The following is a 22,835-nucleotide window of genomic DNA, read 5'->3' as shown; positions in this document are numbered from 1 at the left end:
ATTAAGGAGCTGGAGCAGCGTATCTGCTTCCTCCTGTATTATAGAATATAAAGGAGCTGGAGCAGCGTCACTGCTTCCTCCTGTATTATAGAAAATAAAGGAGCTGGAGCAGCGTCACTGCTTCCTCGTGTATTATTGAAAATAAAGGAGCTGGAGCAGCGTCTCTGCTTCCTCCTGTATTATAGAAAATAAAGGAGCTGGAGCAGCGTCACCGCTTCCTCCTTTATTATATAAAATAAAGGAGCTGGAGCAGCTTATCTGCTTCCTCCTGTTTTATAGAAAATAAAGGAGCTGGAGCAGCGTCACTGCTTCCTCCTGTATTAAAGAAAATAAAGGAGCTGGAGCAGCGTCTCTGCTTCCTCCTGTATTATAGAAAATAATGGAGCTGGAGCAGCATCACTGCTTCCTCGTGTATTATTGAAAATAAAGGAGGTGGAGCATCGTCTCTGCTTCATCCTGTATTTTAGAAAATAAAGGAACTGGAGCAGCGTCACTGCTTCCTCCTGTATTATTGAAAATAAAGGAGCTGGAGCAGCGTCACCGCTTCCTCCTTTATTATATAAATTAAAGGAGCTGGAGCAGCCTCACTACTTCCTCCTGTATTGTAGAAAATAAAGGAGCTGGAGCAGCGTCACTGCTTCCTCCTGTATTATAGAAAATAAAGGAGCTGGAGCATCGTCACTGCTTCCTCCTGTATTATAGAATATAAAGGAGCTGGAGCATCGTCTCTGCTTCCTCCTGGATTATAGAAAATAAAGGAGCTGGAGCAGCGTCACCGCTTCCTCCTGTATTATGGAAAATAAAGGAGCTGGAGCAGAGCCACTGCTTCCTCCTGTATTATAGAAAATAATGGAGCTGGAGCAGCGTCACCGTTTCCTCCTATATTATAGAAAATAAAGGTGCTCAAGCAGCGTCACCGCTTCCTCCTGTATTATAGAAAGTAAAGGAGCTGGAGCAGTGTCTCTGCTTCCTCCTGTGTTATCGAAAATAAAGGAGCTGGAGCAGCGTCACTGCTTCCTCCTGTATAATAGAAAATAAAGGAGCTGGAGCAGCGTCACTGCTTCCTCCTGTATTATAGAAAATAAAGGAGCAGGAGCAGCGTCACTGCTTCCTCCTGTATTATCGAAAATAAAGGAGCTGGAGCAGCGTCACTGCTTCCTCCTGTCTTATCGAAAATAAAGGAGCTGGAGCAGCGTCACTGCTTCCTCCTGTATTATAGAAAATAAAGGAGCTGGAGCAGCGTCACTGCTTCCTCCTCTATTATCGAAAATAAAGGAGCTGGAGCAGCGTCAGGGCTTCCTCCTGTATTATAGAAAATAAAGGTGCAGGAGCAGCGTCACCGCTTCCTCCTGTATGATAGAAAATAAAGGAGCTGGAGCAGCGTCAGGGCTTCCTCCTGTCTTATAGAAAATAAAGGAGCAGGAGCAGCGTCACTGCTTCCTCCTGTATTACAGAAAATAAAGGAGCTGGAGCAGCGTGTCTGCTTCCTACTGTATTATTGAAAATAAAGGAGCTGGAGCAGAGTCACTGCTTCCTCCCGTATTATAGAAAATAAAGGAGCTGGAGCAGCGTCACTGCTTCCTCCTGTATTATAGAAAATAAAGGAGCTGGAGCAGCGTCACTGCTTCCTCCTGTATTATAGAAAATAAAGGAGCTGGAGCAGCGTGACTGCTTCCTCCGGTATTATAGAAAATAAAGGAGCTGGAGCAGCGTCACTGCTTCCTCCTGTATTATCGAAAATAAAGGAGCTGGAGCAGCGTCACTGCTTTCTCCGGTATTATTGAAAATAAAGGAGATGGAGCAGCGTCACCGCTCCCACCTGTTTTATAGAAAATAGAGCAGCTGGAGCAGCGTCACCGCTTCCTCCTGTTTTATAGAAAAAAAAGGAGCTGGAGCAGCGTCACTGCTTCCTCCTGTATTATAGAAAATAAAGGAGCTGGAGCAGCGTCACCGCTTCCTCCTGTGTTACAGAAAAAAAAGGAGCTGGAGCATCGTCTCTGCTTCCTCCTGTATTATAGAAAATAAAGGAGCTGGAGCATCGTCACCGCTTTCTCCTGCATTATAGAAAATAAAGGATCTGGAGCAGCGTCTTTGCTTCCTCCTGTATTATAGAAAATTAAGGAGCTGGAGCAGCGTCACTGCTTCATCGTGTATTATTGAAAATAAAGGAGCTGGAGCAGCGTCTCTGCTTCCTCCTGTTTTAGAGAAAATAAAGGAGCTGGAGCAGCGTCACTGCTTCCTCCTGTATTATAGAAAATAAAGGAGCTGGAGCAGCGTCAGGGCTTCCTCCTGTATGATAGAAAATAAAGGTGCAGGAGCAGCGTCACCGCTTCCTCCTGTATGATAGAAAATAAAGGAGCTGGAGCAGCGTCAGGGCTTCCTCCTGTCTTATAGAAAATAAAGGAGCTGGAGCAGCGTCACTGCTTCCTCCTGTATTATAGAAAATAAAGGAGCTGGAGCAGCGTGTCTGCTTCCTACTGTATTATTGAAAATAAAGGAGCTGGAGCAGAGTCACTGCTTCCTCCCGTATTATAGAAAATAAAGGAGCTGGAGCAGCGTCACTGCTTCCTCCTGTATTATAGAAAATAAAGGAGCTGGAGCAGCGTCACTGCTTCCTCCTGTATTATAGAAAATAAAGGAGCTGGAGCAGCGTGACTGCATCCTCCGGTATTATAGAAAATAAAGGAGCTGGAGCAGCGTGACTGCTTCCTCCGGTATTATAGAAAATAAAGGAGCTGGAGCAGCGTCACCGCTCCCACCTGTTTTATAGAAAATAGAGCAGCTGGAGCAGCGTCACCGCTTCCTCCTGTATTATAGAAAAAAAAGGAGCTGGAGCAGCGTCACTGCTTCCTCCTGTATTATAGAAAATAAAGGAGCTGGAGCAGCGTCACTGCTTCCTCGTGTATTATTGAAAATAAAGGAGCTGGAGCAGCGTCTCTGCTTCCTCCTGTATTATAGAAAATAAAGGATCTGGAGCAGCGTCACCGCTTCCTCCTTTATTATATAAAATAAAGGAGCTGGAGCAGCTTATCTGCTTCCTCCTGTTTTATAGAAAATAAAGGAGCTGGAGCAGCGTCACTGCTTCCTCCTGTATTAAAGAAAATAAAGGAGCTGGAGCAGCGTCTCTGCTTCCTCCTGTATTATAGAAAATAAAGGAGCTGGAGCAGCATCACTGCTTCTTCGTGTATTATTGAAAATAAAGGAGGTGGAGCATCGTCTCTGCTTCATCCTGTATTTTAGAAAATAAAGGAACTGGATCAGCGTCACTGCTTCCTCCCGTATTATTGAAAATAAAGGAGCTGGAGCAGCGTCACCGCTTCCTCCTTTATTATATAAATTAAAGGAGCTGGAGCAGCCTCACTACTTCCTCCTGTATTGTAGAAAATAAAGGAGCTGGAGCAGCGTCACTGCTTCCTCCTGTATTATAGAAAATAAAGGAGCTTGAGCATCGTCACTGCTTCCTCCTGTATTATAGAATATAAAGGAGCTGGAGCAGCGTCACTGCTTCCTCCTGTATTATAGAAAATAAAGGAGCTGGAGCAGCGTCTCTGCTTCCTCCTGTATTATAGAAAATAAAGGAGCTGGAGCATCGTCTCTGCTTCCTCCTGGATTTTAGAAAATAAAGGAGCTGGAGCAGCGTCACCGCTTCCTCCTGTATTATGGAAAATAAAGGAGCTGTAGCAGCGTCTCTGCTTCCTCCTGTATTATAGAAAATAAAGGAGCTGGAGCAGCGTAACTGCTTCATCCCGTATTATAGAAAATAAAGGAGATGGAGCAGCGTCACCGCTTCCTCCTGTATTATAGAAAATAAAGGAGCTGGAGCAGCGTCAGGGCTTCCTCCTGTATTATAGAAAATAAAGGAGCTGGAGCAGCGTCACCGCTTCCTCCTGTATTATAGAAAATAAAGGATCTGGAGCAGCGTCTTTGCTTCCTCCCGTATTATAGAAAATAAAGGAGATGGAGCAGCGTCACCGCTTCCTCCTGTATTATAGAAAATAAAGGAGCTGGAGCAGCGTCACTGCTTCCTCCTGTATTATAGAAAATTAAGGAGCTGGAGCAGCGTATCTGCTTCCTCCTGTATTATAGAATATAAAGGAGCTGGAGCAGCGTCACTGCTTCCTCCTGTATTATAGAAAATAAAGGAGCTGGAGCAGCGTCACTGCTTCCTCGTGTATTATTGAAAATAAAGGAGCTGGAGCAGCGTCTCTGCTTCCTCCTGTATTATAGAAAATAAAGGAGCTGGAGCAGCGTCACCGCTTCCTCCTTTATTATATAAAATAAAGGAGCTGGAGCAGCTTATCTGCTTCCTCCTGTTTTATAGAAAATAAAGGAGCTGGAGCAGCGTCACTGCTTCCTCCTGTATTAAAGAAAATAAAGGAGCTGGAGCAGCGTCTCTGCTTCCTCCTGTATTATAGAAAATAATGGAGCTGGAGCTGCATCACTGCTTCCTCGTGTATTATTGAAAATAAAGGAGGTGGAGCATCGTCTCTGCTTCATCCTGTATTTTAGAAAATAAAGGAACTGGAGCAGCGTCACTGCTTCCTCCTGTATTATTGAAAATAAAGGAGCTGGAGCAGCGTCACCGCTTCCTCCTTTATTATATAAATTAAAGGAGCTGGAGCAGCCTCACTACTTCCTCCTGTATTGTAGAAAATAAAGGAGCTGGAGCAGCGTCACTGCTTCCTCCTGTATTATAGAAAATAAAGGAGCTGGAGCATCGTCACTGCTTCCTCCTGTATTATAGAATATAAAGGAGCTGGAGCATCGTCTCTGCTTCCTCCTGGATTAGAGAAAATAAAGGAGCTGGAGCAGCGTCACCGCTTCCTCCTGTATTATGGAAAATAAAGGAGCTGGAGCAGAGCCACTGCTTCCTCCTGTATTATAGAAAATAATGGAGCTGGAGCAGCGTCACCGTTTCCTCCTATATTATAGAAAATAAAGGTGCTCAAGCAGCGTCACCGCTTCCTCCTGTATTATAGAAAGTAAAGGAGCTGGAGCAGTGTCTCTGCTTCCTCCTGTATTATCGAAAATAAAGGAGCTGGAGCAGCGTCACTGCTTCCTCCTGTATAATAGAAAATAAAGGAGCTGGAGCAGCGTCACTGCTTCCTCCTGTATTATAGAAAATAAAGGAGCAGGAGCAGCGTCACTGCTTCCTCCTGTATTATCGAAAATAAAGGAGCTGGAGCAGCGTCACTGCTTCCTCCTGTCTTATCGAAAATAAAGGAGCTGGAGCAGCGTCACTGCTTCCTCCTGTATTATAGAAAATAAAGGAGCTGGAGCAGCGTCACTGCTTCCTCCTCTATTATCGAAAATAAAGGAGCTGGAGCAGCGTCAGGGCTTCCTCCTGTATTATAGAAAATAAAGGTGCAGGAGCAGCGTCACCGCTTCCTCCTGTATGATAGAAAATAAAGGAGCTGGAGCAGCGTCAGGGCTTCCTCCTGTCTTATAGAAAATAAAGGAGCAGGAGCAGCGTCACTGCTTCCTCCTGTATTACAGAAAATAAAGGAGCTGGAGCAGCGTGTCTGCTTCCTACTGTATTATTGAAAATAAAGGAGCTGGAGCAGAGTCACTGCTTCCTCCCGTATTATAGAAAATAAAGGAGCTGGAGCAGCGTCACTGCTTCCTCCTGTATTATAGAAAATAAAGGAGCTGGAGCAGCGTCACTGCTTCCTCCTGTATTATAGAAAATAAAGGAGCTGGAGCAGCGTGACTGCTTCCTCCGGTATTATAGAAAATAAAGGAGCTGGAGCAGCGTCACTGCTTCCTCCTGTATTATCGAAAATAAAGGAGCTGGAGCAGCGTCACTGCTTTCTCCGGTATTATTGAAAATAAAGGAGATGGAGCAGCGTCACCGCTCCCACCTGTTTTATAGAAAATAGAGCAGCTGGAGCAGCGTCACCGCTTCCTCCTGTTTTATAGAAAAAAAAGGAGCTGGAGCAGCGTCACTGCTTCCTCCTGTATTATAGAAAATAAAGGAGCTGGAGCAGCGTCACCGCTTCCTCCTGTGTTACAGAAAAAAAAGGAGCTGGAGCATCGTCTCTGCTTCCTCCTGTATTATAGAAAATAAAGGAGCTGGAGCATCGTCACCGCTTTCTCCTGCATTATAGAAAATAAAGGATCTGGAGCAGCGTCTTTGCTTCCTCCTGTATTATAGAAAATTAAGGAGCTGGAGCAGCGTCACTGCTTCCTCGTGTATTATTGAAAATAAGGGAGCTGGAGCAGCGTCTCTGCTTCCTCCTGTTTTAGAGAAAATAAAGGAGCTGGAGCAGCGTCACTGCTTCCTCCTGTATTATAGAAAATAAAGGAGCTGGAGCAGCGTCAGGGCTTCCTCCTGTATGATAGAAAATAAAGGTGCAGGAGCAGCGTCACCGCTTCCTCCTGTATGATAGAAAATAAAGGAGCTGGAGCAGCGTCAGGGCTTCCTCCTGTCTTATAGAAAATAAAGGAGCTGGAGCAGCGTCACTGCTTCCTCCCGTATTATAGAAAATAAAGGAGCTGGAGCAGCGTGTCTGCTTCCTACTGTATTATTGAAAATAAAGGAGCTGGAGCAGAGTCACTGCTTCCTCCCGTATTATAGAAAATAAAGGAGCTGGAGCAGCGTCACTGCTTCCTCCTGTATTATAGAAAATAAAGGAGCTGGAGCAGCGTCACTGCTTCCTCCTGTATTATAGAAAATAAAGGAGCTGGAGCAGCGTGACTGCTTCCTCCGGTATTATAGAAAATAAAGGAGCTGGAGCAGCGTGACTGCTTCCTCCGGTATTATAGAAAATAAAGGAGCTGGAGCAGCGTCACCGCTCCCACCTGTTTTATAGAAAATAGAGCAGCTGGAGCAGCGTCACCGCTTCCTCCTGTATTATAGAAAAAAAAGGAGCTGGAGCAGCGTCACTGCTTCCTCCTGTATTATAGAAAATAAAGGAGCTGGAGCAGCGTCACTGCTTCCTCGTGTATTATTGAAAATAAAGGAGCTGGAGCAGCGTCTCTGCTTCCTCCTGTATTATAGAAAATAAAGGAGCTGGAGCAGCGTCACCGCTTCCTCCTTTATTATATAAAATAAAGGAGCTGGAGCAGCTTATCTGCTTCCTCCTGTTTTATAGAAAATAAAGGAGCTGGAGCAGCGTCACTGCTTCCTCCTGTATTAAAGAAAATAAAGGAGCTGGAGCAGCGTCTCTGCTTCCTCCTGTATTATAGAAAATAAAGGAGCTGGAGCAGCATCACTGCTTCTTCGTGTATTATTGAAAATAAAGGAGGTGGAGCATCGTCTCTGCTTCATCCTGTATTTTAGAAAATAAAGGAACTGGATCAGCGTCACTGCTTCCTCCCGTATTATTGAAAATAAAGGAGCTGGAGCAGCGTCACCGCTTCCTCCTTTATTATATAAATTAAAGGAGCTGGAGCAGCCTCACTACTTCCTCCTGTATTGTAGAAAATAAAGGAGCTGGAGCAGCGTCACTGCTTCCTCCTGTATTATAGAAAATAAAGGAGCTTGAGCATCGTCACTGCTTCCTCCTGTATTATAGAATATAAAGGAGCTGGAGCAGCGTCACTGCTTCCTCCTGTATTATAGAAAATAAAGGAGCTGGAGCAGCGTCTCTGCTTCCTCCTGTATTATAGAAAATAAAGGAGCTGGAGCATCGTCTCTGCTTCCTCCTGGATTATAGAAAATAAAGGAGCTGGAGCAGCGTCACCGCTTCCTCCTGTATTATGGAAAATAAAGGAGCTGGAGCAGAGCCACTGCTTCCTCCTGTATTATAGAAAATAATGGAGCTGGAGCAGCGTCACCGCTTCCTCCTATATTATAGAAAATAAAGGTGCTCAAGCAGCGTCACCGCTTCCTCCTGTATTATAGAAAGTAAAGGAGCTGGAGCAGTGTCTCTGCTTCCTCCTGTATTATCGAAAATAAAGGAGCTGGAGCATCGTCACTGCTTCCTCCTGTATAATAGAAAATAAAGGAGCTGGAGCAGCGTCACTGCTTCCTCCTGTATTATAGAAAATAAAGGAGCAGGAGCAGCGTCACTGCTTCCTCCTGTATAATAGAAAATAAAGGAGCTGGAGCAGCGTCACTGCTTCCTCCTGTTTTATAGAAAATAACGGAGCTGGAGCAGAGTCACTGCTTCCTCCTGTATTAAAGAAATTGAGGAGATGGAGCAGCGTCACTGCTTCCTCCTGTATTATAGAAAATAAAGGAGCTTGAGCAGCGTCTCTGCTTCCTCCTGTATTATAGAAAATAAAGGAGCTGGAGCAGCGTCTCTGCTTCCTCCGGTATTGTAGAAAATAAAGGAGCTGGAGCAGCGTCACTGCTTCCTCCTGCATTACAGAAAATAAAGGAGCTGGAGCAGCGTCACTGCTTCCTTCTGTATTATAGAAAATAAAGGAGCTGGAGCAGCGTCAGTGCTTCCTCCTGTATTATAGAAAATAAAGCCCCTGCAGCAGCGTCACTGCTTCCTCTTGTATTATAGAAAATAAAGGAGCTGGAGCAGCGTCACTGCTTTCTCCTGTATTATAGAAAATAAAGGAGCTGGAGCAGCGTCTCTGCTTACTCCTGTATTATAGAAAATAAAGGAGCTGGAGCAGCGTCTCTGCTTCCTCCTGGATTATAGAAAATAAAGGAGCTGGAGCAGCGTCACCGCTTCCTCCTGTATTATGGAAAATAAAGGAGCTGGAGCAGAGCCACTGCTTCCTCCTGTATTATAGAAAATAATGGAGTTGGAGCAGCGTCACCGCTTCCTCCTATATTATAGAAAATAAAGGAGCTGGAGCAGCGTCACCGCTTCCTCCTGTATTATATAAAATAGAGGAGATGGAGCAGCGTCACTGCTTCCTCCTGTATTATCGAAAATAAAGGAGCTGGAGCAGCGTCTCTGCTTCCTCCTGTATTATAGAAAATAAAGGAGCTGGAGCAGCGTCACTGCTTCCTCCTGTATTATAGAAAATAAAGGAGCTGGAGCAGCGTCTCTGCTTCCTCCTGTATTGTAGAAAATAAAGGAGCTGTAGCAGCGTCACTGCTTCCTCCTGTATTATAGAAAATAAAGGAGCTGGAGCACCGTCAGTGCTTCCTCGTGTATTATAGAAAATAAACCCCTGGAGCAGCGTCACTGCTTCCTCTTGTATTATAGAAAATAAAGGAGCTGGAGCAGCGTCACTGCTTCCTCCTGTATTATAGAATATAAAGGAGCTGGAGCAGCGTCTCTGCTTCCTCCTGTATTATAGAAAATAAAGGAGCTGGAGCAGCGTCTCTGCTTCCTCCTGTATTATAGAAAATAATGGAGCTGGAGCAGCGTCACTGCTTCCTCCTGTATTATAGAAAATAAAGGAGCTGGAGCAGCGTCTCTGCTTCCTCCTGTATTATAGAAAATAATGGAGCTGGAGCAGCGTCACCGCTTCCTCCTATATTATAGAAAATAAAGGAGCTGGAGCAGCGTCACCGAATCCTCCTGTATTATAGAAAATAAAGGAACTGGAGCAGAGTCTCTTCTTCCTCCTATATTATAGAAAATAAAGGAGCTGGAGCAGTGTCTCTGCTTCCTCCTGTATGATAGAAAATAAAGGAGCTGGAGCAGCATCACTGCTTCCTCCTGTATTATAGAAAATAAAGGAGCTGGAGTAGCGTCACTGCTTCCTCCTGTATTATAGAAAATAAAGGAACTGGAGCAGCGTCACTGCTTCCTCCTGTATGATAGAAAATAAAGGAACTGGAGCAGCGTCTCTACTCTTGTATTATAGAAAATATGTTGGCACTCTCCGCAATGTTCTTTTGGAATGGCACTCTGCACTGAATCTCCCAATTAGTTTTTTCACCAAATCTCCATTTTACTCAATTCTCTGTATTAATTCCTCCATTTACTGATTTTCGACCCGGATTCTACCATTTAAGGGTGCGCTACTCTAATTCTCCCATTTCCTGTTGCCATACACCCATTCTATATTTTATCTCCACTGTGCACCAGGTCTTCCATTCAGTATTTCCCGGCAACAATTCTCCCTTTTCGTAGTCTGCTCCCAGAATTCTCTAATCTTGGAGATCCCTGCATCAAATCTCTAAATTACCGATCCTACATATATATCCTCCCTTTCGTGGTGAACTGCACCAACTCCCCCATTTTGTGGTGCACTGTATTGAATCTGGACCACTAATCCTTTGCAACATTTGTCCTATTTACTGATTCATTGCTCGTGTTCTCCCATTTGCTCTAATTCTCGATTTTCTCAGCACTCTGCACCAGGTCTCTCATTTACTGATACCCCACACCAATTCTCCAAATCAGTGTTTCTTAGCACCATTTCCCCCAATTACTGAAGTACTGAACAAGTTCCCCACTCAGTGTTGCCTTAAACCAATCCTCATACTGACTGATGCCCTCGCCCAATTTAGGGGTGCGCTACTCTAAATCTCCCAAAAGGTATTGTCCTGCCCCAATTCTCCTTTGTAGCTGCAACACAGCATAGCTCACCCAATTAGCACTGAACTCACTAATTCACCTGATCCTGTTGAAAATTCTTACATTTCGATAAGCCCTTTCGAAATTTATCCATTTAGTGTTTTATTGCAATGATTCTCCAATTTAGTGTAGAGCTTACAGAATTCTTAAAGTTGGGCGTGCACAGGTTGGACTGAGGGATGTGTTTCCGTGCTGTATATCTCTGAGGCTGTAATTAGTGCTCCGCTTCCCTGCACCATTTCTCCCATTTCCCAATCCTACACTAATTCGGGAATTTCACCAACTCACCCATTGAGGTTATTCTGCCCCAGTCCTCCCACTTAGAATTTAACGGCACCTGCATGAATTCTCCAATTATTGTTGCTCTGCATCAATTCCTTCCATTTAGTTGTTCCCTGATACACGTTTCCAACGTACGGATGCCCTGCTGATTATATTTGTTCATTTAGTGATGCACTGACCAGACTCTCCAATTTACCGATGCCTCCAACATTTCTTTTTATTGATTCCCTGGCCCCTATTCCACAATTTAGACATGCTCTGCTCCAAGTTTCTAATATGTAGACACTCCCACCAATTTTCCAATGTAATGACACTGTGCACTGAATCTCCCATTTATTGAAACCCACCAAATCTCGAATTGACTCATACTCCTGTCCTACCCCTTCTCCTTACTGATGCCCGAGCCCGATTTTACCATTTAAGGGTGCGCTACCCTAATTCTCCCATTTCCTGGTGCCGTACATCCATTCTGTAATTGAGCTCCACTGTGCACCAGGTCTTCCATTCAGTATTTCCCTGCAACAATTCTCCCATTTAGTAAACCTCTGTCAGAATTCTCAAATCTTGGCAATCCCTGCATCATACCTCCAAATTCCCCAAACTGCAAATATCCCCGCTTTCGTGGTGAACTGCACCAACTCCTCATTTTGTGGTGCACTGTCTTGATTCTGGACCACTAATTCCTGGCAACATTTGTCCTATTTACTGATTCACTGCCCGTGTCCTCCCATTTGCTCCAATTCTCGAAGTTATCAGCACCCTGCACCAGGCACCCCCACACCAATTCTCCAATTCAGTGTTGCTCAGCACCATTTCGCCCAATTACTGATGTCCTGAACAAATTGTCCATTCAGTTTTGTCTTACACCAATCCCCATACTGACTGATGCTCTCGCCCAATTTACGGGTTCGCTACTCTAAACCTCCTTGCCCCAATTCTCCCATTTAGTGCAACACAGCAAAACTCACCCATTTAGTGTTGAACTGCACTAATTCACCCATTATCTGATGCCCTGTTGCAAATTCTCACATTTCGATAAGCTCTTTCCCAACTTTTCCATTTAGTAGTTTCTTGTAATGATTCTCCAATTTAGTGGAGGGCTGCCAGAATTCTTAAATTTAGGCGTGGACAAGTTAGATCGAAGGGTCTGTTTCCGTGCTGTACATCTCTAAGGCTGTAATTAGTGCTCCGCTTCCCTGCACAAATTCTCCCATTTATCAATCCTGCACTAATTCGGGAATGTCACCAACTCACCCATTGAGGTTATCCTGCTCCAGTCCTCCCGCTGAGAATTTAATGGCACCTGCATGAATTCTCCAATTATTGTTGCCCTGCATCAATTCCTTCCATTTAGTTGTTCCCTGATACACATCTTCCACGTGCGGATGTCTTGCTGTTTTTTTTTTCATTTAGTGATGCACTGAACTGAATCCCAAATTTACCGATGGTTGAAACATTTCTTCTTTTTATTGAATCCCTGTTCCCTATTCCCCAATTTAGACATGCTCTGCTCCAATTTTCCAATATATCGGCACTCCCACCAATTTTCTAATGTAACGGCACTATGCACCAGATCTCATTTCTTGTTTCCCACCAAATATCCCATTTACTCATATCCCTGTACTAATCCTTCTTTTCACTGATGCCCGAGCTCGATTCTACCATTGAAGGGTGCGCTACTCTAATTCTCCCATTTACTGTTGTCCTGCACCAATTCTCTAATTTAGCTCCACTGTGCACCAGGTCTCCCAGATACTCATGTCCCGCATCAATTCTCCAATTCAGTGTTTCCTAGCACCGTTTCCCCCAATTACTGACGTCCTGAACAAGTTCTCCAATTCAGTTTTGCCTTTCACCAATCCTCATATTTACTGATGCCCTCGCCGAATTTAGGGGTGCACTACTCTCATTCCCACATCAAGTATTGTCATGTCCCAATTGTCCCATTTAGTGCTACACTGCACCAATTCTCCCATTTACTGCTAAACTGAAACTCTCCCATTCGGATCTAACTGCACGAATTTGACAATATCAGATGCCCCGTTCCAAATTCTCTTTTTTCGATAACCCTTGCCCAATTCTTCCAGTTAGTAGTTCCTTGGAATGATTCTCCAATTTCGTGGAGCACTGCCATAATTCTAAAATTGACCCACAGACAAGTTGGAGTGAAGGGTCTGTTTCCATGTTGTACATCTCTATGATTGTATGACTCTATTTATGACTCCGCTGCTCTGCACCATTTCTCCCATTTACCAATCCTGCACAAATCCTGAAACTGCACCAACTCTCCCTTTGAGTATTATCCTGCCCAATATAAAAGCCGCTGCATAAATTCTCCAATTACTTTTGCCCTGCCTCAATTCCCTCCATTTAATTGTTCCCTGAAACACTTCTTCCACGTCCGGGTGTCCTGCTGAATTGTTTTCATTTAGTGATGCACTGAACTGACTCTCCAATTTACCGATGATTGTAACATTTCTTTTTATTGATTCCCTGGCCCCGATTCCCCAATCAGGAATAGGCTCTTGTTGTACTTTTGAAACTGGTGTCATAATTTCAAACTTGTATGTTGGGGCAGTAGAATTACCCTTTGGGTAGAGAACTGGCTCGAAGGTAGAAGACAGAGGGTGGTGGGGGAGGGTTGCTTTTCGGACTGAAGTCCTGTGACCAGCGGTGTGCCACAAGGATCGGTGCTGGGTCCACTGTTGTTTTGTCATTTATTTAAATGATTTGGATGTGGCCATAGGACGAATGGTTCGTAAGTTTGCAGATGACAGTAAAATTGGAAGTGTCAAGGACAGTGAAGATGGTTACCTCAGGGGACAACGGGATCTTGATCAGATGGGCCAATGGGCCGAGGAGTGGCAGAGTGAGATTAATTTAGATAAAAGTGAGGTGCTGCATTTTGGAAAGCAAAAGAGAGCAGGACATTTACACTGAATGGACAAGGTACTAGAGATGTTGCGAAACAAATAGACCTGGAGTGCAGCTTCATAGATCTTGAAAGTGGACTAACATTCTGACAAATAGGATGAGATTTACATTGGATATCAGTTCAGCATGGATGTGTTGGACTGAATGATTTGTTTCTGAGCTTATATTGCTCTGAGTGGGTTGAGCTCCGGATTGTAGATTTATGAAGCAGAAAATAAAGCATGGTACAGAGTTAGACCGAGAAATCCTGCTGATCTCATCAGCTTTATCCTGTTTCCCTGATCCTCCTCCTTCAATCAATGCATTTTTCCGATCCTCATTCAGAATTCCTGGAGCTCTGTAACTGGCCTGGAACAATGTCTTGAAAGTCCTATTGCAGTCCACAAGAGGTACCTTTCCCACTGCCCTGCTCCCACGGCCTGCAATGCTGCAGACTGAGCAGACAACCCGAAGCACAATGATGAGCTCCTTCCGGCCCACGGCCCTCCTTCTCACTGAATGAAGACAATCACCAGAAGCAGAATCCAGCTCTTGTTGGAGCCTTCAATACCTGACTCAGTCTCACTGAGTGAAGATTGGACTCAGAAACAGAAATGAAATCCACTTCCTATCTGCATTGTGTCACTCTTTAAGATCTCTGTGTGTCTGAGTTCAGGTCATTTGATTGGAGACTGTGGATAGTGGGTCCCCAGTGAAATGGAAAGAATGGTGGAGGAGCTCACTGAGGGACATCTCTCAAAGTGAGAGTCAGAAAGATCTTTCCTGCATTGGAAGGGTTTAAGGGGAATTGATGGCTCAGAAAAAATGTAATGCGGATGTTTGTAAAACTTAGGAACTCTGACTATTTTGTGGCTGGAATTTATTTTAGCCTTGTATAGATTTGAGACATTAATCCTCCTTCCCCACCACTACAGAAGCTGTTGGAACTGTTCAGTGTTTCCAGCGGCTTCTGTAATTATTTCAGGTTCCTGATGGGAGCAGTCTCTCACTTTTCGAACAAAACAAACCCATCCTTGTGCAGCAACCAATATTTCAATAAGAAATGGGAAGCAGCAGAGGGGAAAGCTTCCGAGATGCCGAGCAATGCTGCCCGGTTCCACACTGCAATTCACAGGAACCATCACCAGGCAAAGCAAGGAGCAATCTGATAGATCCGGTTATATCCCGGTGGCTTTCCTTTAGAAACTGATTTAGAAGCCGTAATATTGCGATGGCCTAGAATCGAACCCGGGTTAACTGCTTGGAAGGCAGCTATGCTCCCCACTATCCCACCATCACCGTGCGAGCAACACCCGCCCCATTCCCAAACACACTTAACTAGGCCGTGATCATCACCAACTGGATTGGGGCTAAAATCCAAACAAGAAATTGCTGGGGAAGCTCAGCAGGTCTTACAGAACCTTAGAGTGAAGCGCTGTGTCCTCATCTCAGTCCGATATAACCTGCCCCTTCCCCTGAGAGGGTGGTAATCAAACCCGAATGAACTGCGGATGCTGTAACATTAACGCTGATTTCTCTGCACAGGTGCTGCCTGACCTGCTGAGCTTTTCCAGCAACTCCTGAGACTGTGTTATTGTGTTTCAGATTCCCAGACCCACAGGATTAATTTCTCAGCATCTACCCTCTCGAACCTCTTCACAATCTAGGACATTCCAATGAAACCACCTTTTAATTTTCTAGAATATATAGACACAATTTATTCAGATACTCAGTCCTGGAGCACACGGGTCGCAAATACTGAGCTTTATTTTGTGATTCATTCATGTGTTTGGCTCATTGCCGCTGGGTCCCCACGGATCGCTCAGATTTCATTGCTCTGGTGAAGGTGACAGTGAGTTATTGCCTTGAACTGCTGCCATTTATTTGGTGCAGATAAACCCACAATGATGTAAGGGAGGGAGTTCCAGGATTTCCAACCAATGGCACTTGTGGGACTGAGATGTTTTTCCAAGGCAGGGTGGGGAGTGGCTTGATGTGGAATTGTCACCTGGTGGTATTCCCGTGTATCTGCTGTGCTCAGCATTCCACATGATAGTGCCGTGGGTCTGGAAGCTGCTCTGGAAGGAACCTTGGGGAATTTCTACAGAGCATCTTGTCTAAGCTGAACTATCCCAGTCAGGCACATGAGCACTAATCCTGTAATCCAGCTCTGAGAATGTAATATCAAGTGGGACCCACTCTGTCCCCCTAATGTGGCCATGTTTGGGAAACCTCGGAGAGTCCAATCTCATTCATTCCATCTCGGCGTTTTTCCCCGTTTAAGATTGCTTTCAAAGTACAACAGTGCGATGGCAGGGGTTCGAGCCCGGGTTAACTGCTGGGAAGGAGACATGTCCAACCCTTTCCCAGTCATTGGCAAAGTATTCCCAAGGCCGTGATTAGGACCAATTGGATTGGGACTGAAATCCAAACAGAAACTGCTTGGGGAGCTCAGCAGGTCTGACAGCATCAGCATCAGATCCCTTCAGTTCTGAAAGACAATCCCTGGACTCTAGAGGTTCACTCGGATTTCTCCCACAAATAAGGCCCCTCCCACTAATTCCGACCAGTAATTTCTGTGTTATCTGTCAGCTCTCCAGGATCTGCAGTTCCTTGTTTTAAATACAGTAGATGTTGACCCACTGAAGGGGATATTGGGTCAGGTGAGGGTCTACCTCATTCATTGGGGCAGATGTCAAACCGGAGAGGGATCGGGGGGAATTGGAGCCGTTTAGAGAGAGAGTACAGAAGGTAAGACAGCTCAGCTCAAAGCACAGCACTTAATGCTGCCCCGATTAAAATATTGAAGATGGCAGAGGGGCAGATGAGCTGAGACAGGGTGGGAGCTGGGCATATTGATGATGTGGAAGGACAGTGTGTGTATCTGATCACATTCTGTCAGTCTGACTAATAGCAGTCATTCCTGGCACTAGATTCACTGAGGGGGTGAAGGGTCAGTGAACAGAGCGGACTGTCCCTGTTATTCTGTTCCTGACTCTCCAGCTCCCGCTCTGTTAGTGACCTCTCAGTCTCCCGGGAAATGGGCTGTTTCCCAATTGTGCCGGATTCCTGGCCTTTATCCTTGGCTGAGCTGAGAGTTGATGGTCTGTGGAATATCATTCCCAAATGACTCCTGTCCAAGATAATACCGATTAATGTGTCTGTGTATCCTCCATTAATCTGTAAACATCATTGCGCAGGGCTGGAGGGACATGGATTGATGACATTGAGGATGTTATGAACCAGACCAAACTCCTCTGCATTAAGGAATTGGTCTAGACCCCTTTTCCTGATTTCCTGAAGGTAAGTGTAAGGCGTTACAATGTGATTGGTCAAACTGCCAGGATTGACTCAAACCACACTTTACTCCACACTATCGCTGTAACACAAACATAAGGAAGAAAGATTGGACTAACCGAACTCGATTGGAAACCTGAACTAAATGAACATTATTTAACTATAAACAGCAACTGTTCGGAGAAAGTGACATTCCATAAACCACACAATTCTGGTCTTTCTGCTATCGGGAGAATGGCGTGAAACTTGTAAAGATTCAGTAAAGATTTACAAGAATGTTTACAGAGTCAGGATTTCTGATTGTTTTGAGGCTGGAGTTTAGTTTATCCTTGTGTAGATTTGACATATTAACCCTCCCTCCCCACCACTACAGAAGCTGTTGGAACTGTTCAGTGTTTCCAGCGGCTTCTGTAATTATTTCAGGTTCCTGACGGGAGCAGTCTCTCACTTTTCGAACAAAACAAACCCATCCTTGTGCTGTACCCAATATTTCAATACGAAATGGGAAGCAGCAGAGGGGAAAGCTTCCGAGATGCAGAGCAATGCTGCCCGTTTCCACACTGCAATTCACAGGAACCATCACCAGGAAAAGCAAGGAGCAATCTGACAGACCCGGTTTACCACAGAATGAAAGATTTATTTCCTTGATTTATCCCAATGCCTTCCCTTTAAAAGGCTGTTTACAAACCACAACACTGTGATGGCCGGGAATCGCACCCGGGTCAATTACTTGGAAGGCAGCTCCGCTCCCCACTATCCCACCATCACCCTGCTAACAGCTCCCTCCCCATTCCCAAACACACTTAACAAGGCCGTGATCATCACCAACGGGATTGGGGCTGAAATCCAAAGAGACAAATCCTCTGTATCTACCCCAGTGATGGAGCTCTCCTGATTGAGTTTGATGTGAACAGGATGGGGGAAGTGGGAGATTTAATCAGTACCTAACGCCGAGCTCAAAATGGTCTGGGAATTTGAAAAGCTGCAGTGTAGAGGGAGATTTACTCTGTATCTGACCCCATTCTCTACCTGCCCTGGGGATTTAAATGGGGACAGTTTAATGGGAGCTTTATTTTGTCTGGAACCCTGTGCTCCCTCTGCCCTGGGAGTGTTTGCTGGGAACACTGTCTAACCTCTGTGATATGGATTCTATGAAGATTGATGGGAGACAGTGTAAATGGAATTGTCAGGGTCCAATTCCTTCACGTGGATGAGAGAAGGTCTCCAATTGGAATGGTGAGGAAAATTGGTGCCTCTGGGACTGAAGGGTCAGTAACAGAATGAATACACCATTGGCTCAGAGACAGGAGACAGGATAGAGGGTAATGAGGGTTTCAGACTGGAGGGAGCTACAGGCACATACAAGTTGGGAACTGTTTTCAGTAAAAGGCAATTGATCCCAGGTCACTGCAGAGTGTAAGAATCTGATGCCTTTCCCTCACTATCCCCCTCCAATCCCTGGGAAGATCTGCTCCCACACCATGTTCCATCCCAACTGCTGACTGTGTTACATACATTAATTCATTGGAGCTGGGCAGAGGTGCTTTTAAACCTGGGATCTTGCTGTGTAACTTGCCTCCAAAATGCTCTTGCTCCCCCTTTCAACTAATCTTTTCCCTCTTTTATCCTGAAGAACATTTGTTTGGAAAGCTGCAACGTGAAGATCCAAAATGTTCGAGGCCAGGAAAGAACAACCTCCAGAGGGGGAGCACGGGCCTGAGGCCTGAGGCCTGGTCGACAGGCTGCACCCCGTGGGGGCCCACAGTGAGTTGTGTGTTTATTTACCCCGAGGTTTAATCTCCTCTGGGGGACCCTGGGTTTTAGGGGCCTCTGGGTAACTGGCTCCTGTCAGATTGTGGCCCTGTCATTTTTAAAACCGGTTTGAAGCCTGGGGTTAAAGTTTGTCAATCCCCATGATCTGAGAGGTAGGACTCTCTTAGGGTGGAATTAAAACCCAAATGCTGTGACCCTCTCTAAAGACTCCCTCTCTCACCCTTCTCTCTCACCCCTCTCTCTCTCACACCCCTCTCTCTCTCCCTCCCTCTCTCATCCCGTCTCTCTTTCCTCCTCCCACTCTCATCCCTCCTTTCTCACACTCTCCCTATCTCACCCCTCTCTCACAGCCCCTCCTGCTCTCACCCACGCTCTCTTGCACCCCCTATCTCTCTCACCCCCTTCTCTCTCACTGCATCTCTCTCTCACACCCCCTTTCTCTCTCACCTTGTTATCTCTCTCTCCCTCACTCTCTCTCACCCCCTCTCTCTCCAACCTGCTCTCTCACTCTCACCCCTCCCTCTGTCATCCCTCACCCTCTCTCCCCTTTACACCCTCTCTCTCCCCCGCCCTCTCTCTCATCCCCTCCTGTCTCTCGCTCCCTTTTTCTCTCTCTCATTCCCCTTCCCTCTCGCGCTCTGTCTCACACTCCCGCTATATTTCTCTCTGTATACCCCCTCTCTCGCACCCTCTTTCTCTCGTTCACCCCATTTCTCTATCTCTTTTGACCCCTTTCTTCCTCCCTCCTCCTTGCTCTCGCTCTGTCTCTCTCTAGCGCCCACTCTCTCATCCCATCTCCCTCACACCCCTCTAACTGTCTCATGTGTTCACTCGCTCTCTCTCTCTGTCTCTCTCTCTCTCAACCCATCATTCACTGTCTATCTCACCCTCTCTCTCACCTCTTTAACTCTCTCTCTCTCGTGTCCCATCTCTCTCATCCCTCTTTATCTCGCTGTCCCCCTTTCTCTCTCACCCTTTCTCTATCTCTCCTCCTTTCTCTCAATCCCGCTCTGTCACCCCTCTCTCTCCCACTCTCTCTCCCACCTCCTCTCTCTCACCCCCTCACATTCACTCTTTTTCTGACCTTCTCTCTCTCTTCCCCCTCTCTCTTTCTTCCCCTCTCTCCTTTTCTCAGACCTCTCTCCCTTTCTCACCCCTCTCTCCCTCACCCCTTTCTCTCTTACCCCCTCTCTCTCAACCCCTCTCTCTCACCCTCTCTCTCACCCCCCTCATCCCCCTCTGTCCCCCCTCTATCCCCCCTCTCTCCCCTGCTCTCTCACCCCCTCTCTCCCCCTCTCCTCCATCTCTCCCCCTCTCTCCGCCATCTCTCTACCCCCTCTTTGTGCCCTCTCTCTGCCCTCAATCCCACCCCCTCTCCGTCTCCCCCTCCCTCCCCCTCCCTCGCCCCCTCTCTCTCGTCCTCTCTCCCCTCCTCTCTCGCCCCTCTGTCTCGCACCCCTCTCTCATCCCCTCTCTCTCTCTCACATTCTCTCTCTCTGTCTCACTCTTCCGCTCGCTCTCTTCCTCTTGCGGTCTCTCTCTCACTCTCTCACCCTCTTCGCACGCTCTCTCTCTCTCCCTGCCTCTCTCCCTCTCTCTTGCCTCCCGCTCTCTCTTATCTCACGGTCTCTCTCGTTCGCTCTCTCTCGCTCGCGCGTGCTCTCTCTCTCTGTCGCTCATGCTCTCTCTGTCTGTCACTCTCACTCTTGCTCTATCTCTCTCTGTCTGCCACTCTCTCTCTCCATCTCTCTCTCTCAGTCCTCCCCCTCATCTCCTTTCTCTTGCAACCCATCTTTCTCAACCCCTCTCTCTCCCGTCTCTCTCTCACCCCCTCTTTCCCCAGTCTCTCTCTCAACCTCTCTCTCTCTCCCCCCTCTCAACCCCTCTCTCTCAACTGCTCTCTCACCCCTCTCATTCTCACCCTCTCTCTCTCTTCCCCTCTCTCCCACCCTCTCTCTCTCACTCCCGTCACTCTCTCTCTCAAACCCCCTCTCTCTCACCCTCCCCTCTCTCTCATTCCCCATCTCTCACCAACCTCTCTCTCACCTTCACTCTGTCTCTCTCACCCACCTCTCTCTCTCTCAGCCCCCCACACCCCCTCTCACGCAGCTCTCCTTCACACACCTCTCTCTCTCCCACCCCCCCACACCCCCTCTATCTCCCCCCCACCTCCCTCACCCCCTCCCACCCCCTCTCCCACCCCCATCCCCACACACCCCCTCACCCACCTAGCCCTCTCACCCCCTCACCCCCCTCTCACACCCCCTCTCTCTCAAACCCCTCTCTCTGTCACCCGTAACTTTCTCTCACCACTCTAACTCTCTTACCTTCTCTCCCCCTCTCTGTCCCCCCTCTCTCACTTCTCTCTCTCATCCTCTCTCTCACCTCTCTCTCTCACACACACACACCCCTCTCTCACGCCCTCCCTTTCTCATCCCGTCCCTCTCTCACACCCTCCCACTCTCACACCCTCCCTCTCTCCCTCCTCTCTCTCCCTCTCCCCTCTCTCACCCCTCTCCCCCCACTCTCACTCCTCTCTCTCACCCCCCTCTCTCTCACACTCCCTCTCTCATCCCATCCCTCATTCCCCCCACTCTCATCCCTCCTCTCTCACACTCTCCCTATCTCACCTCCTCTCTCTCTCAGCCCATCTCTCTCTCATCCCCTCCCACTCTCACCCACCCTCTCTTGCACCCCCATCTCTCTCAGCCCCCTTCTCTCACCCCCTCTCTCATTCCACTCTCTCTCCACCTTTCTATTACACCCTCTCTCTCACACCCTACTAACTCTCTCTCCCCCTCTCAACCCCTCTCTCTCACCCTCCTTCGTTCTCTCATCCCCTTCTCTCTCTCAACCCCTCTCAATCTCAACCCCGCTCTCTCATCTCTCTCTCTCTCTCAGCCTCCCTCAACAACCCCTTGCTCAACACCCTCTCACTCTCTCATCCCCTCACTCTCTCACCCCCTCACTGACCCCTCTCTCTCTTCCTCTCTCTCACCCCTCTATTTCTCCCTCTTCCCCTCTCTCTCACCCCTCTCTTTCTCTCTCTTCCCCCTCTCTCTCTCACCCCTCTCTTTCTCTCTCAACCCCCTCTCTCTCACCCCTCTCTCTCACCCCTCTCTCTCACACCCTCTCTCTCACCCCTCTCTCTCACTCCCTCTCTCTCTCACCGTCCCCCTCTCAACACTCCCTCTCTCAAAACCCTTGAATCTCTCATCCCCTCACTCTCTCACCCCCTCAGTCTCTCACCTCTCTCTCTCTCAAGCCCCCTCTCTCTCTTTCTCACATCTATCTCCTTCTCACACCCCTCTCTCTCCCCTGTCTCTCCATCACCCCTCTCTCTCCCACCCCAATCTCTTTCACATCCCCCTCTCTCTCACACACATGCACTTACACACACCCTCGCACTCTCACCCCCTCCCTCTCTCCCACCATCTCTCTGCCTCTTTCTCATCCCCCCCTCTCCTTCTTGCTCCCTCTCTCTTACCCACTCTCTCTCTCCCACCTCCTCTCTGTCACTCACTCCCACCTCTCCCTCTCACCGCCCTCTCACCCAGCTCTCTCTCTCTCTCTCCCGCTCTATCTCACCTCCTCTCTCTCACCCCTCTCTCTCGCACCCCTCTCTCACCCCCCTCTCTCTCTCGCATCCTCTCTCTCTCTCTCACTCGTCTGCTCGCTCTCTTCCTCTTGCGGTCTCTCTCTCACTCTCTCACCCGCTTCTCACGCTCTCTCTCTCTTCCTGCCTCTATCCCACTCTCTTGCCTCCCGCTCTCTCTTATCTCACGGTCTCTCTCGTTCGCTCTCTCTCGCTCGTGCTCTCTCTCTGTCGCTCATGCTCTCTCTGTCTGTCACTCTCACTCTCTCTCTCCCTCTCTCTTAGTCCACCCTATCTCTCTCACCTCTTCGCTCTCACTCTTGCTCTATCGTTCTCTCTGTCTGTCACTCTCTCACCCCTCACTCTCACTCCCTCTCTCTCTCACCCCCCCTCTCTCACCACCCCTTCTCTCGACACCCCTCAATCTCCCATTCCCTCACTCTCTCACGCCCCTCAGTCTCTCACCCCCCTCTCTCTCAATCCCTCCCTCTCTCTCACATCCAACTCTCTCTCACCCCCTCTCTCTCAACTCCCCTCTC

The sequence above is a fragment of the Chiloscyllium punctatum genome, chromosome 23 (genome assembly GCF_047496795.1).
Source record: "Chiloscyllium punctatum isolate Juve2018m chromosome 23, sChiPun1.3, whole genome shotgun sequence".
NCBI classification, from domain to species: Eukaryota; Metazoa; Chordata; class Chondrichthyes; order Orectolobiformes; family Hemiscylliidae; genus Chiloscyllium; species Chiloscyllium punctatum.
The sequence above is the reverse complement of the archived record's forward strand: the minus strand, read 5'-3'. Positions refer to the sequence as shown.